Genomic DNA, 16,914 nt, shown 5'->3' with positions numbered 1-16,914 from the left:
TCACGGGGCAGCCTGTGCCTACATACTGTAGCCCTGGTCCAGAGCGTTAGTGAGTTCTCTCTAATGCCCTGCCAGGCGCTGGGCTCTGTGAAAGTCTATTCTCGGAGGTGGGAAGCCTCTTAGCACCTACTCTGTAAAATACACTTTTTGGGCAGAAAATAAAGTACGTCCGCGAGACGGAAATTATTTGTATTTACTCCACAGTGCCCTCTACAGATCTGGTCAATGGTAAGTTCAAATCCTCCAGATCTGTAGAGGGCGCAGTGGAGTAAATAAAAATAATTTCCGTCTCGTGGATATATATTATTTTCTGCCCCAAAAGTGTATTTTACAGAGTAGGTGGGGTGCTTAGAGGCTTCCCACCTCCGAGAATAGACTTTCAACAACACAAAACAGCCTTTGTTTAGGTGAGTAGTGAAGTGGTTTTGTTTATTTTCACTACTGTTGGAGCCCTCGTAGGGCAGTGGAATTCCTTGTACATGCACTGAGCCCAGCGCCTGGCAGGGCGAGAACTCACTAACGCTCTGGACCAGGGCTAGTGCCTATACACAAACACTGACTTTGGAAATGACTGTGGAAGTGTTGGTTCATGGACAGTGTTCTTAACAGCGTATTTCTCAATGCATTTTAATGTTTGAAGTTTCTGTTTATTGAATCTGGGGTAGTTCATGGTGGTGGTGGAGGTAATCATTGGTGCTGTCACCAATGATTATCCATCCACCACCATTGATTTGAGCTAAAAAGCATTATTTTACACTTTAGCTATTCAAAAATAGCAGATCTACAAGCTCATAGCGCGGCGAGTGCCGCGCTATGAGCTTGTAGATCTGCTATTGCTTGTAGATCTGCTATTGCTATATTATCTTGTTATTTAAGGCCTTCACTATTCATATGATGCACTGGAACTGTTGGTGAAAGATGTTTGGGTAAAAATAAAAACCCACAAACTTTGCATCTCTGGCACATTTTGTTTCTGGAGCCTGGAGTAGAAGAATATCTCATCTTTTCAAATTGTTCTGCCCCCACTTCAAGGACTTGATATTCTGACATTCCTCAGCGCTGTTTAGTGCCCTCTAGGGGCAGGTCAGTGTATTAGTGTTTCTTGCATAAAGTTTCAGCTTTTGAATGCTCCAGGTGTTGGCTATCGGCAATCAGTGATTACTAGCAGCTGGCAGGGTTTTGAGCCTCAGTGTAAGAAGGCAGTTCATTCAACACAGTCATGCTTTTTGTGTGTGCTCTTAAGAAGCAAAGTTTGTAAGTAGAACCAATTGTGAATACATTGTGAACCTTCTGCTTAGTTAAAAGTTGTATTTGGAGGACTGTGCTTTTGTTTGTTTATTCTGCTTGATAGTATGTGTTGTTGTACATTGTGATTTTACAGCATTTGAGGACATGCTTAGCACTTTTTTATACTTACCTGTATGTTTACTTGTGTTTGTGCATACTTGCCTAGTATACCAACCTGGTTAGTCCATTTCTGTGTGTTATTGCTAGATGTGTTACTGTGTAAAGGATATCAACAGCATCATTGCTACAGTGATAGATCAATGCAAACATGTTATGTGAAATTTACACTTGCTTTATTTTCCTCAAGATTTACAGTTTCTATTAAAGACCCGTCAAGCCAGCTCCTGTCTTGACTGCTTTTGTGGAATATGTTTAGCTCGCTGCATAGCCACATACACACTTGTGTGGTGAGGGCAGAAGACAAATAATAATATAATAATAATCTTTATTTATAGAGCACCTTTCAGACATAAATGTAGTTCAAAGTGCTTAACATTCAGGTTAAAAAACACAAGTTAAACCAAACAATAAGTTAAATAGGTTCATGTCCGGTCTTCTGCTAAGATGTGAGGTAACAGGGTGGTCTTGATGAGACACCCACCCATTGCAACCGTGTGTGTGTGTGTGTGCGCGCGCGCGTGTGTGCGTGAGACATTAATAAGTACAAGATGGACTGTGTCTGGTCAACTAACACACAGCCTGGAGGAGAAGAGAGTGTGTGAGACATTTCAACACGTTTCTGAGTGAGTATGGACGCTGTCTGAGAACTGTAATGACATGGACATTTATAGATGAAGATAGGATATACAAATCTTTTGAAAATAGAGTTCTATTGTATTATGTATATGTATTTATGTTACACAGTAGGCCCCCAAAATACTCTTATTTGAACTGGGGACCCCCAACTGACAAGCACTTGGAGTTGTAGGAGTGAGGCATTTAGTTTGACTCAGTTCCACAGATTTGTGCAAATAGCAGATCTACAAGCTACGAGCTTGTAGATCTGATTTTTTTGCCTCTTTCTTACATTATTTGACAATGTGGCCAATATGTTTCATCAGTTTTTTATAGTTGATTTTATTTCCTCTTTTTTAGGTATTAAAAAGGTCTTAAAAGTCCTTAATTTGTCTCTTCACTGTATCTGGGGACCCCAAAAAAATCATGTGGGGAGTCGGGGGTCCCGACCCACAGGTTGAGAACCACTTGCATTGAACTGCTTCTACCTCTGAGCAGAGACTAATTAACATTCTAGATTCTTGAAAATAACTGATCTGCAAGCTCACAGTACGTCATATTTTGAGGACCACACACATATTTGGTGCAGAGGGAAAGATATTTGGTGTAAAGGGAAAAAAAGGAGCGGGACAAGTACAGAGCCCTGCGGGGGACCCCGGTCAGTGAAGTTTATACTGTAGGGTTTCAAACTTTGAGTGATTAAATGTTGTTCTCTGAAGGAGGTGTTCTTATACAAACACAACACTGCCATCTGGTGGCTGTTAGATGTCAGTAACAGTAAAGTGTTAAGACTAAACACTTTACTGTTACTGACATCTAACCTTTAACTCATACATGGGCAACTGGCGGCCCGGGGGCCACATGCGGCCCCCACCTTCACTTAATGCGCCCCGCAGGTTAATATCAGAATAGTGATATATTATTGATTTCAACTGTTATGATTCCTAACATGTAAACATGACCCGCTTTAATTACTTCATAATAATAACAATGGCCAGGTTTCCCAAACGAATTTGGGCTCATGCGCAGCCTAGAAGCTGCGTAAGAGCCTCCACGCACCTGCGCAGTAGCAACCCCGCCACGCACTGTCTTCGTTAGTAGCAGCTGTGTGTGCCCAACGTGCCATCTAAACTGGCTTCAGGAAGCACCATCGTCGTAGGTTCTCATTACGTGTGTGCTAAAACTACATTCGCGAGACAGCATAGACGTAAAGACCTCCTGGACGAAGTCTACGTAAAGCCTACGTAAACTACGTAGGGCTGTCATACGCTACACTGCAGTTTAAACACCCTTTGCGAAAGTGAAATGGATCATAAAAATACCAGAGCCAACTGTCAGATGTCCTGAAGCAGTCCACTCCAAATACAACTTTTGAATAATATATTTATGAATGAAATTACAGTGGTGAGTTGACATCTGCAAGTTAAATAAAACACTAAAGTGTCCCCATTATGCAAGTAAATTAAATATACTTAAAATACCAAAAGTAAAGGTATGCAGAATGTCCCATTTCCCAAATTTAATATGTATTAAAATCTTTTGAAAATAGCAGATCTACAAGCTTGTGAAGCGTTGTGAGCTTGTAGATCTGCTAGTTTCAAAAGATTTTTTAACCATTCATAAAAATGGCGAGCGCAACAGCTGTCACTTTTTGAGAGGAACTGGGGACTTTCATCATAACGTTTAACTATAAAACTTCGAAATTTAGGAAACATGTTTAGCTCAGCATCATTTATATACCTTTAGTTAACTTGGCATATGCTTAATATTTTTATCAGACGATCGGATCATCCGTGAGAGTACATAAAGGACTAAGCAGCGTAGCCCTGGTTCAGAGCGTTAGTGTGTTCCCTCTAACGCCCTGGAAGACCCCTCGCTCTGCGCTTGTACAAGGAATTCCGCTGCCCTGCGAGTGCTCAAGAGTAGTAAAAATAAACAAAACCATTTCGCTACTCACCAAAGCAAAGGCTGTTTTGTGTTGTTGAAAGTCTATTCTCGGAGGTGGGAAGCCTCTCAGCACCCCAACTACTCTGTAAAATACACTTTTTGGGCAGCAAATAAAATATGTCAGCGAGACGGAAATTATTTTTATTTACTCCACAGTGCCCTCTACAGATCTGTAGGATTGAACTTACCATTAACCAAAATCTGTAGAGGGCACTGTGGAGTAAATAAAAATAATTTCCGTCTCGCTGACATATTTTATTTTCTGCCCAAAAAGTGTATTTTACAGAGTAGGTGGGGTGCTGAGAGGCTTCCCACCTCCGAGAATAGACTTTCAACAACACAAAATGAGAAAGGGCGTGCAAAAGACCTGGCTATCGAGCTCAGGCTTATTAGCATGACTGGTAACGTGTCGTGCTGGCGAGTGGGAGTTTCGGGTTCAATCCCAGCTCACTGCTTCCCTATATATGCATGGATCCGGTGTTTATAAATTCTAGCAAATTCCGATCATCTCATAAGAGGTGACAGAGCCAACTGTCAGATGTCCTGAAGCAGTCCACTCTAAATACAACGTTTGAATATATTTATGCATTAAATTACATCTACAAGCTTAAGAGGCGTTGTGAGCTTGCTATCTGCTATTTTAAGAAATATATTTATACATATTAAACTTGGGAAATGGGACATTCTGCGTCCTTTTTTTAAAATATATATTTAGGGGCTTTTTTGCCTTTATTTGGACAGGACAATAGACTGACAGGAAAAGGGGAGAGAGACACTGTAAAGGTCGTCGGTACTAGAGTCGAACCCGCGACAGCTATCTTGATGGATTCCCAAATTGTGTGACATGCGCCTAGACCGCTAGGCTAGTGGACGACCCATACTGAATGCTGTTACTTTTGGTAAAAAAATTTTTTTCATATACATTTATATCTTGCAGACGTCAGCTGTCACTTTGTGAGGGGAACTGGGGTCTTACGTCCTTTAGTTAACTTGGCTTGCTTAATATTTTTATCAGATGATCAGATCAGAGATCATTCGTGAGAGTACAGTACAATTTGTAAACTTCGGGTTCATGCATAGAGGACGCTCACCCTACCCCAAAAAAAAAAGATCTGCAAGCTGTCGTTACGCACCGGCCCGGCCGCAATATATATATATATATACACACATACATATACATATATAAAGTGTGTGTGTGTGTGTGTGTGGGGGTGTGTGGGTGTGGGTGGTCGGTCGGTCGGTCGGTCGGTCTTTTCATAGATCTATTTCGCTACGATGGGTGTTACTACCGCCCCAGGGCGCTAGTAACAAACTGCTTCGTAGGACAGCACTGCAGGGCTACGCCTCTCGCAGAAGTAGGAGGAGAGTAGGATACGCCATTCTGTCTCCCAAATGTAGTTTTAGCAGACACGTAACGCCGTGGACGTGGGAACCCATAGCACGTTGGGCACAACCAGCTGCTACTAATCAGGGTTGCCAGATCTGATGGACAGTTTCCAGCTCAAGCACAACTTAAAACCAGCCCAATTCAATAAACAGCCCTCCTTAATTCGGTTATTTCTTTAATTATGCGTAGTCTGGTGACATGATCGAGGCTAATAATAACCCGCCAAATATGTTAATTTTAAATTTTAATTTGATTTAATTTAATAATTACATTTGGGCTTGTTTTTAACTTAACAAGCCCAAATTTGATGTGCCCGTCCAAGGCTATTTATTCCAGCCCAATGAGTTTTAAAATAGCCCAATCTGGCAACACTGCTATGAGGGTTCACCGAGTCTCAGCTGTGTAGGAGGCTCTTACGCAAGCTGCGTAGGCAACGCATGACCTGAAATCTACGTGCCTGCTAGGGTACTGCGCAGACTGTGTGGACACACGTAAGACCCGTCGTAGAACCTGCGCAGATGCTCAACGCAGCATCTCTACGAATCTCTTTGGGAAACGCGGCCAATAATAATACATTTTATTTGTATTGCACTTTACATTTGAAACCAACCTCAAAGTGCTACAGTACATCATAAAACAGATAAAGAAAACCATTTGCAAGATAAGTCTAAAACAGGATTAAAAAAAGTTTAAAACAAGTAGAAAGGAGAGAAAGGGTTATTAAACCGGCATAAAAAGCTAACCAAATTTGTTTAAATGGTAGGTTTTTAGTGCTCTCTTAAAAGTGTTCACAGATTGTGGAGCTCTGAGATGGTCTGGTCGTGGTGTGATCGACGGTGTCAAGAGCTGCAGTGAGGTCCAGGAGGATGAGGATGAGGAGGGTCCAGGAGGATGAGGAGGGAGGGGGAGGGGGGGAGGAGCCATTGTCAGATGCAGTGAGGATGTCGTTGGTGACTTCAGTCTATATTAGTAGCTTAATGACTAGTATTACAATTCTTATGTCTTTATTTATGTCCAATGTATTTGTATTGAAGTTCATAAAGTTAACATAAGTATAACTAAATGCATTTGAAATTAAATGAAACATAATTTTCAGGATTACACTTCAAAAATAGCAAAAAATAGATCTACAAGCTCGCTTGTAGATCTGCTATTTTTGCTATTTTTGTGTGACAGAATGGTGAAGTACGGCATTAATTTACGAAAAAAGTTAATATACGGAGATAAGAGGTTTCTGCCCGACAACGATATATATCAACTAAAATAACACAGAGGCGTTCCCAGCTTGAAAGGTAGAACAACATATAGGTGTAACAGTTGCTAGTTACTTTGCAGATATACAAAATAGGGCTGAAGTGGAAAGTGGTTAATGTATGTTTTATAATATAATAATTTATTATATTATAAAACATACATTAACCACTTCAGCCCTATTTTATACGTAGGCTATTTGAAAATAACAGATCTACAAGCTCAACGCGTTGCGGTGCGACGCGTTGTGAGCTTGTAGATCTGCTATTTTCAAACATTTTAGTACTTTTACTTTTGGTACTCTAAGTATATTTTGATGCCAATACTTTTGTACTTTCACTCAAGTAACATTTTGAACACAGGCCTTTTACTTGTAACAGAGTATTTTTATATCATGGTATTGGTACTTTTACTTAATTAAAATATCTGAGTACTTCTTCCACCGCTGGTGATGCTCTGCTTTCATTACATACGTACTGTCAATGCAGCTTTCAGGGTGCTGTGTGTGCATGTGACCACTGTGGGGCACTGTAGCTCCATCATACCATAGAGAGTGTATTCACACAGACTGGCTCCTCCCTCCTCCAGGTAGTGTGTGGTTGCCATGGTAACCTGTATACACAAACAGACAGATCAACTGTTATCTGATGACCAGAAGTCTTGTGAAGCTTCTCCAATGACCATACAGGAGTTTATTCTGTGTAATAACTAACTCAGGGTCTCTCAAACCTTCTGCGCGCGCACACACACACACACACACACACACACACACACACACACTGTATTGACAGATAGTAGCTCATAACATGTCTCTACGGTGGATATTTATATGACAGATACAAAGAGATAACCCAAGATTTCCCTACAGCTGTAATGTTGGCGAGTTAAAGGGATAGTTCACCCCCAAAACGATTTTTTTCCCTATGTATTAGTCACACCATGGAGTCTTGGATATTTTTTTGTTTTTGTCTCATTCCTAAGACAATACTTTGATGACCGGCAGCGGTTCCGGTAGGAGACACAAAGAGTCTCCTTTGTGTCTCCTACCGGTCCGCTGGTCATCACATTATTGACTTTAAAAAAACATATCCATGAATTCAAGTCTCCATGGGGGTGACTCATACATAGGGAAAAATAATGTTTTGGGGTGAACTATCCCTTTAAACGTCATTTAATTCAATCAGATCAGACTTCTCTGTGTGTATGTATGGACTGTGAAGGGTTGGTATCGCTACTCTAGATTCCATATATTAAAAACAGGATCTAAGAGTTGCTTGCGGCTATTAGACTGCCGTGACGGCAGTCCAGGCCAGGGGGCGCCGCAGAATACTTCCATAATAATTGGAATTCATCATGAATAGCACTTCAGTTTAATCACTTGGACCATTTGTTCTCAAAGTGGGGTCCTCTGAGCTTGTAGATCTGCTATTTTTGAAAAATCATGAACATTGTTGTGGAAACCTTTGAATAAATATTTTTTTAAGCCAACATTTGTTCTCAAATCTTTGCTTCTGGGGGTCCCTGGAACAACATATTTGAGATGGGGGTCTGCGGCCAAATAATATCATTTCGGGGGTCCTTGACATGAAAAAGTTTGAGAACCACTGACCGTCTAGACTTAGTAAAACAGACCTGAGCTGCATCGTACTTGTAGATCTGCTATCTCTGGGCGAAAGTCCCCCCTGAATAGGGATTCTGGGGTTCAAGTGGTTAAATATCATATATAACGTTATTTTCAATCTGTCCTAATAACGGAATAATGGATTATTCTCTCATGCTTTCCTCGTGACATACTGTATTTTAGGAGTAAATATTTACATATTTACGTATGACATGTATAATGTCATAATGTCATATTATGTAAGGTGCTGTACAGTAACAATGTAACTAAAGGGCTCCGTGGATGAAATGGTTATTTACAGGGATGAGTTGAGACAAAACAGTTACTAGGAAACTAACCTAAACACAGGTGATCTGAAGATCAATCAACACAGGTGATTGGCTGATGCAAACAGGGCACAGGTGATTGGCACAGTGCACAGGTGATACAGATTAACAGTCATCACAGTCGGGAGAGACAAGACAGGAAACTTACTTCAAAGTACGATAGCTTACAGCATATTTATTAGAAAATACATTTACAGCTCTGTGATTCCTGCTGATTACATAGTTTAAACGCTATATATGGGGGGGGGGAGCTACTGTCTGTCAGTCTAATGGAAACACTGTAAAGTTAGCATGTTTGAGGTTATTAATAAATAAGTAATTTGTATCATAAGGTGACTTCTCTCATCTCTCTCATGTCTAATTGTTTGAGTCGAGGATCGTAAAATGAACTAAACTATCACTTCTTCAGTAGTCTCTCTCTCTCTCTCTCTCTCTCTCTCTACCCCTGGAGGGAGAGAGAGAGAGAGGGGGGGGGGGTAATTGTATAAATGTTTATAAACAACCATTTCTTTGGTTAATTGCCCAGAGGAGGAAAGAAAGAAAGAACAGAGAGCGAGAGAGAGCGTTATGACAGAGAGAGTCATGGAAAATATACTTAAAACAATAATATAAACAACATACTATTTTAGTCAAGTTTGTCTGGATAAATCACTCTCATCATTTATCCTCTAATGACCCCTACCACCTCCTCTCCTCTCCTCTCCTCTCCCAGTAGCAGTTCTTTAGTTTCCAGTAGATATGTTTCTTCCTGCTCTGAGCTTTGAGAACAAACTCTCACTGCTCTTCGTCTTTGTCATGTTTCAACAAACACTCAGATCCATGTTTTGTAAAAAGAACACGGATACACTATAGGGTGCGTTCGGATATACGCACCGAGAATGTGCCCAGTTTTCTGAGTGCACTGGCGGTGACGTCATAGAGCGCACTGAGTTCTTCTGATCTACGAACGACCAGTAAGGAGCAGCGGTGCGCTTTTCAGCCTGAATGTAAACAAAAAGTGTATCTGAAAAGCAACATGGCAGAACCCATGGTGACAAATTTCCCCGGTGACAAACGCAGCAGAGTTATCGAAAGTATAATTGACAGCGACGAGGATGACCGTGAAGTTGAGAATGTAAGTAACACTTTACATGTAACACGGCCATGAAAATCAACTGTGTTTATACGGGGAGATAGTTAGCCTAAAATTCTGTACCAAATTCTGAAATCCCAGCAACATTTATCATTGACCAAATGACTAAACCCAATTATAATATGGCTTTTAGATTTCTACTACCCACACCTGATTGAACTGGCTGGCTGTGTGAAACTGACTGAGATTGAATTGTTGAGTGACAGTGTTCCAAATGTTTCTTTGAAATGTTTGTTCCGATTTGATTGTTGTTTTGGTTTCTCATATGTCATAAGAGAAGATTTTTTTATGGTTATAGCAGTGAATCTCAACCATTTTAATTTCAAGGACCCCAGTTTGATATGATATGCATCAGGCTATGGACCCCATTTGATACCATTTTGTTCTCTGGAACCCCCAATCTACACTGTAGTATCAATAGTGTTAATATAACTCTGAGAGTGTCGGTCCATTTGGTTCCATCTGTACACTCTCAGAGTTACAGACCCATAATTGGTCCAATTGGTTCCTACTTCTAAACTATCAACCTTTTGGCTGGGGACCCCCTGGAAGCCCCTCAAGGACCCCTGGGGGTCCACGGACCCTACCTTGAGAGCCACTGGTGTAAAGCACTTTGACTTGCCTTGTTGAAATGTGCTCTAAAACTAAATTTGCCTTGCTTTGCTTAACAGAGGAAATTGCAGAGGACATCACCAACCAACATGGAGCTGGGCGAGCATCCATTCCAGCTTCCAAGCAGATACTGATTGTTTTGTGGCTATTGGGTAACCAGAGCTCATTCAGGTAACTTAGTGACATTATTATACCTTCATTAGCTACATTAATGAGTCAATTCAGGCCACTAACTACACACAAAGTAGTGCATTTTGTATTAGATACATATTTACAATATACATATATACAATACAGATTAACAGAATCAGAATCAGAATCAGTTTTATTGTCACATCACAGGTTTACAAGGTAAAAAAGTGGGTGAAATTCTTTTTTGTACATCGTTCCCATCGCAACGTTAGTTTCCATAGAAAGAAGAGGGGGGGGGGGGGAGAAGAAGAGGGTGGGGGGCAAGTGGGAAGGAGATCAAAACAAGAGAGCAACAGAAGGCCAGACAAGTTATCTACATATTTACAAATTACCTGAGATAATAAAAAACTAAAAAAAATGTATTGTATACTGTGCATGTTATACTTATACTGTGCATGATAGACAATGGACGTTAAGGTGCTTAGAGGAAAAGGAGCACAATAATAAAAAAAAAAAAAAAAAAAAAAACATACAAATATTCATTTCTTCTCGGCAGGGACATCAGTGACCGATTCGGCGTCACAAAATCAACAGTAGAAACCTGCTTCCAGAGAGTCATGAAAGCACTATCTCGTCTCTCAAAGACTGTCATATTATGGCCTACTGGGGCAAGGATAGCAGAGGTCACAAAGGGATTCAGTAAGCTGTGTAACTTTCCCAGAGTAATTGGCGCCATTGATGGGACCCATATCCCAATCAAGGCTCCCCCTGAGTACCCAGAGACATGCGTAAATAGGAAGGGTTTCCACGGCATCCACCTGCAAGCAGTCTGTGACCACAGCCTGTTCTTCACAGACTGCTTCAGTGGATATCCTGCTTCCGTCCACGATGCCAGGGTTTATAGGGAATCAGATTTATATGCCAGCATTGAAGCCAGTCCTCACCAGATGATGCCCGATGACACACACATCATTGGAGACCCTGCGTACCCCCTACAGCCGTGGTTGTTGGTCCCATTCAAAGACAATGGCCACCTGTCCCAAGTTCAGCGACACTACAATTTGGCTTTGTCAGGCACCAGGACAGTCATTGAAAGGTTTTGTCTGTCTGTCTGTTAAATAGCTCTATTCTGATATAGAGCAGCAGTCAGCTGAGGATGACAGGATTTGTCTGGGGGCATGCTGCTCCCGCTCATTGCTCTCTTTCTCGCCATACAGAGCTTTTGCACTCCTAAAAGGACGCTTTCGCCGCCTGAAGTACCTTGATATGAACAGGATTGATCTGATCCCATTGTGTATCATGGCCTGCTGTGTGCTCCACAACCTGTGTCTAGCCAATGAGGAGGAGGTGGAGGACATGATCCAGGTATGCCATAACTACTGACTCTGTTGATAATTGACATGACGGGAGTCACAAATGGGGGAGATTAGGTTAATAGGATGGAGATTGTGTCACAACCATGTCATTTGGCAGCAGTTTTATGGAAAACAGGGCAGTGTCCTTTAAAAGTAAACATCCCTTTTACAAATGCAATCCTAACAAAAATAAACTTCACAGGCTGGGCAGGACGACCTGCAGGAGGACCCACCACAGGAGGAAGTGCATCAGGACCAGGACCGGGTGTTGTCAGTTGGTTCTCAGAAGAGGAACTACATCGCCTCCATATTCACTCCAGAGTTATAATTTAAAGCCCCACTTCATCACACTACAGTGTCACACAACAGTAGCAAAAACGGCCGATCTACAAGCTCACGATGCTCATTGTGAGCTTCTGTGACTGGATGAATGCATTTCACATTTTAAGACCTTGAACGCATCTGTGTAAAAAATTTTATTTGAGCTAAAAAGCATTATTTTACACTTTGGCTATTCAAGAATAGCAGATATACAAGCTCATAGCGCGGCTACGAGTTTGTAGATCTGCTTTTTTTTTTATCGTGAATGTGTAAAACTCAATATACAGTGTGTGTGTGTGTGTGTGTGTGTGTATATATACTCATACTCTTTTAAATCAATTTTGTTTTTTACTCAAATCTGTACTTCCAGTGTTGCTGGAACCAAAATTTTGAGATGGGGGTCGGCGGCCAAATACATATCATTTTGGGTGTCTTTGACATGAACAAGTTTGAGGGCCACTGATATAGAAACATAAGTTTTTCTGAATACTGTTTTTAGAAGTAATTTGTAGAAGTCTTGATGGGTTAAAGGTAGTGTACGTGATTTTCTTTGGCTAAAATAAGTGTTAAATAGCTCTATTCTGATATAGAGCAGCAGTCAGCTGAGGATGACAGGATTTGTCTGGGGGCATGCTGCTCCTGCTCGTTGCTCTCTTTGAAGAGCACAGTGAACTTCTCTTCATCCAGAATGACAAAGTCTTTTGGGAGCTGTTAGCTAGAGAAATGGCTAGCAAAGGCTAGAGCTCACGGGGACACAATGCAGCAACAAATGGAAAGGGATGCTGAAGGTGTATAAGGAGTGCTTATTGAGCAGAGCTACAGTACATGCCCATATTATGCTCCGCTCGATGCTCTGTTGCACAAATTCCCCAACATAAATCCCCTGTCAACAGCCAGTAGCACAAGTAAAAAAAGACGCTGGCTCTATATCAGAATATAGAGCTATTTAACAGATATTTTAACCAAAGAAAATCACGTACCCTATTCTATAGCACTATTCTGATTGTACTAATTTCTAGTGTTTGTTCAGGGGTCTCCAACTCTTTTATTAAACAGAAAATGTATTTAAGCCAATTTTATGCAATCCGGATAGAGATCTCAGTCAGGATACAGATTAAAAAGTCAAATTGGAAGTTATGACCAAGAAATGAGCAGACAAAATTGGAAGTGTGGAATAAAGTCAAGCTGATAAATGGGTGCCAGAAAGTGGTCTGTGTTGGTTTTCTAAATATGTAACTAATGAAAAGTATTAAGAGCATGGGACTAAATGACTGCATACAAGGTTGTCTGAGGTTTCACCCGACAGTGATGATGAATGTAACTTGAATGTAAAATGTGAATAACGTGTACATTTAAAATAAACTGGTTCTGAAGTTTACATTTCTTTCAAATATGTATTTGCATTTAAGTGCCATAACACAAATAATTTAACACAAAATGTATATATTACATTTATAAAGTAAACTGTTGAAATATCTATTTGCATTTAAGTTCCTTTTAGCATAAATGCAATAACAAACGTATGTAAAACAAAATGTATATATTAAATTCATCAATCTTCCCAACTCAAATGCATTATGGTCAAATGCAATAACTCAAACTTATGTAAAACAATGTATATATTACATTCATCAACCTTCCCAACTCAAATGCACATGTATGGTCAAAGCAAATCAAGGCGCAATTTATTAAAGAGTAAAGAATCCCCACCTCAGTTTACAAATGGAACCCTGGAGGTATTTATTCAATGGGAGAAACTACACTCAAAGATACAAATGGATAAATGAAATGACCTCGGAGGAGTTAAACGGTACAGATGGAGGAGTTAAACGGTACAGATGGAGGAGTTAAACGGTACAGATGGAGGAGTTAAACGGTACAGATGGAGGAGTTAAACGGTACAGATGGAGGAGTTAAACGGTACAGATGGAGGAGTTAAACGGTACAGATGGAGGAGTTAAACGGTACAGATGGAGGAGTTAAACGGTACAGATGGATGAAATATAAAACAAAGTGGTTTGAGTGAAGAACAGAAGCTGCTGTCTGAACCCAAGAAATACATTCTGTTAAGTTAGGAGTTAACTCCCTCTCTCTATTTTATGTGTTGCTCTCTTTCTCACATGCCGCCTCTCTCGCTCTCTTTGTGTGGTATGTGTCTCATTTCCTTTCTCGCCCTCTCTCTCTCTCACTCACTCATTCTGACCCTCAGTGTACACGCCTCTCTACACCTCTCTCTCTCGCTCCCCATCACTGTGTGTGTGTGTGTGTGTGTGTGTGTGTGTGTGTGTGTGTGTGTGTGTGTGTGTGTGTGTGTGTGTGTGTGTGTGTGTGTGTGTGTGTGTGTGTGTGTGTGTGTGTGTGTGTGTGTGTAAAGTATAAGTGCTCTCTTCCTCTTCTCTCTTATGACCATTCTCACTTTTTTAGGTATTCTAAAATGTGGTTCTGCTGTTGCAGTATTTGTCTCAACAAGCCCATGTTCTCTATGTGGCTCTGCTGCCTCTTCTGCCCTCCTCTGTGTAGCGGCCTCTCTTTCCTTTGATTCCATTCTGTACTCTTGTACCCAAGTCGGCTCCTCTATATTTTTTCTTTTGCATTTTCGTTTTTTTGTGTCTCTCTTGCTCATCTGGTCCTGGTGGTGGTGGGATGGTAGTGGGTGAAGGTAGGACAGTGTTGGTGGATGGTGGTAGGGTGGTGTTGGAACTGGAAGGAGAGTTGGGCAGAGGTCTAGGGATGGTGGCTGGTGGCTTAAAGCCACTTGTGCTACTGGCTGTTGACAGGGGATTGATGTTGGGGAATTTGTGCAGCAGGGCATCGAGCGGAGCATAATATGGGCATGTAGCTCTGCCAGCACCAGAGAGCTTATTATGGGCCAGCGTCTCTTTATACACCTTCAGCATCCCTTTCCACTTGTTACTGCATTGTGTCCCCGTCAGCTCATAGCCTTTGCCGGCCATTTCCCTGGCTAACAACTCCCAAGACTTTTTTTTTGTCATTCTGGATGAAGTGAAGTTCTCTCTGTGCTCTTCATACAGAGCAATGAGGAGCAGGATAGGAGCTTGCCCCCAGACAAATCCTGTCTTGTCATCCTTGACCTCAGCTAGCTGCTGCTGACTGGACTGTACTGAGGGCTCAGTGCTGGACTCAGTGGACTGTGATCCTCCTGGCTCTAAATGAATGAATACAATCATAAACATGATAATTATTAAGGGTAATTAGGGGGGGGGGGTGTTTAGAATAGAGTGCATGTTTAGAATAGAGTCAAACTGAACCAAAGTGTTCCAGCAGGACGACTAGCTGTAACGTTATTGATTTATAAACTATTATAATAGCAGTGGTTCTCAAAGTGGGGTCCAGGGACCCCCAGGGGTCCTTGGGGGGTTCCCAGTAAAATGAAGACCATTTTAATTTCACCAGCTAGAAGTTAGCCCAGTGAGAATGTATAAGAATGACACATTATAGGTTTCACTCTCTCCACTGTTATGTCCCTACAGTAGGCCTATAGACAACGATAATATTCTCTTATGGGGGTCCTAGCACAATATTTCAAACGGGGCCCGTGGCCTGAATAAACAATGTACAAACATGAGCCCAGGTAAATGGACACTTGTATGGTGATGTACTAAAAACTTGCCATGGCTAGCTTTCTCTTCAACAGTTCTATTGACAGTAAATACTCGTTTAACTAACGTTGCCAACATTTAACGGTAATGTAATTCATAACATTAGCTTGCTTACCTGCTGTTTGTTGGTGACACTTTTGTGCGTGCTGTATAATTGTGCCCAAAGGACCATACAAGCCGCAAACTGTACATTTTGCAATGATTTCCTCCGCCATTTTTCACCGCTGGAGAGCGCTCGAGACCTACAACGCACTGGAAAAACCAGCTTCTGAGGTAGGGTCGCTCAGTGCGGGCACTCAGTGCACTGGGGCGCAGCGCACTCAATTTTCGAACGACACCGCACCAAGTGCACTCAATAAACGAACGCCCAGAGGGAAAACCAGTGCGCTCAGTGCATATATCCGAACGCACCCTATGTGTGATGTCCTTGAAAACAAATGTAGAATCTCAGATGCTGACTGGAGACCGGCGTAATCACTATAGCATGACCAATCAACCATGTTTTAACCTTATAGCTTCCCTGTTCTGGGGTGTGAAGATATAATGTACGGCAAAAAATGATCTACAAGCTCACAACACATCGCAAAACAAATTGTTGCAATTTGTTGTAAGCTTGAAGATTGCCAATAATTGTCTATTTTACATGGGATGTGATCTTGCAGACTGGCTGTTTTCGGTGCATAACACCTGAATGCCTAATCCTAACCCTAATTCCAACCTAATTGTAAGCCTAAAGCGGTGTGGCTACCTAAGTGTTTTAATCCCAGGTGGAAATGCAACGTTCTCTGCTAAATATGCTTCCAAACGGCCAAAGTTGAAAATATTTCAACTCATAAATATAAAAGCGGCAGGATGTTAAGAACAAAATAACTTTCAGGGCCTCGCTATGCTGCTGGCGCTTCCCAGAATGCAACGCTCCCGTTATCAAAGTATGGTGGACAAAGCCCCTGTAACTCTTTTTAAACCATAAAACAACCGTTGTTCTTGTGACGACCGGGGAAAATGTCCTTATGATCTATTTCTATCTCTCAGCTTCTATTAGTGTGCAGGACTTTAGTATAATACAAGTAAGTAGGCCTATACACACACACACACACACACACACACACACACACACACACACACACACACACACACACACACACACGCCCTGTCCTGCTGTGTTTGCGTTGTATGACTCATGTTCCT

Source organism: Gymnoscopelus braueri (genome assembly GCF_963280865.1).
Source record: "Gymnoscopelus braueri genome assembly, chromosome: 24".
NCBI lineage: Eukaryota > Metazoa > Chordata > Actinopteri > Myctophiformes > Myctophidae > Gymnoscopelus > Gymnoscopelus braueri.
Note: the sequence above shows the minus strand (reverse complement) of the source record.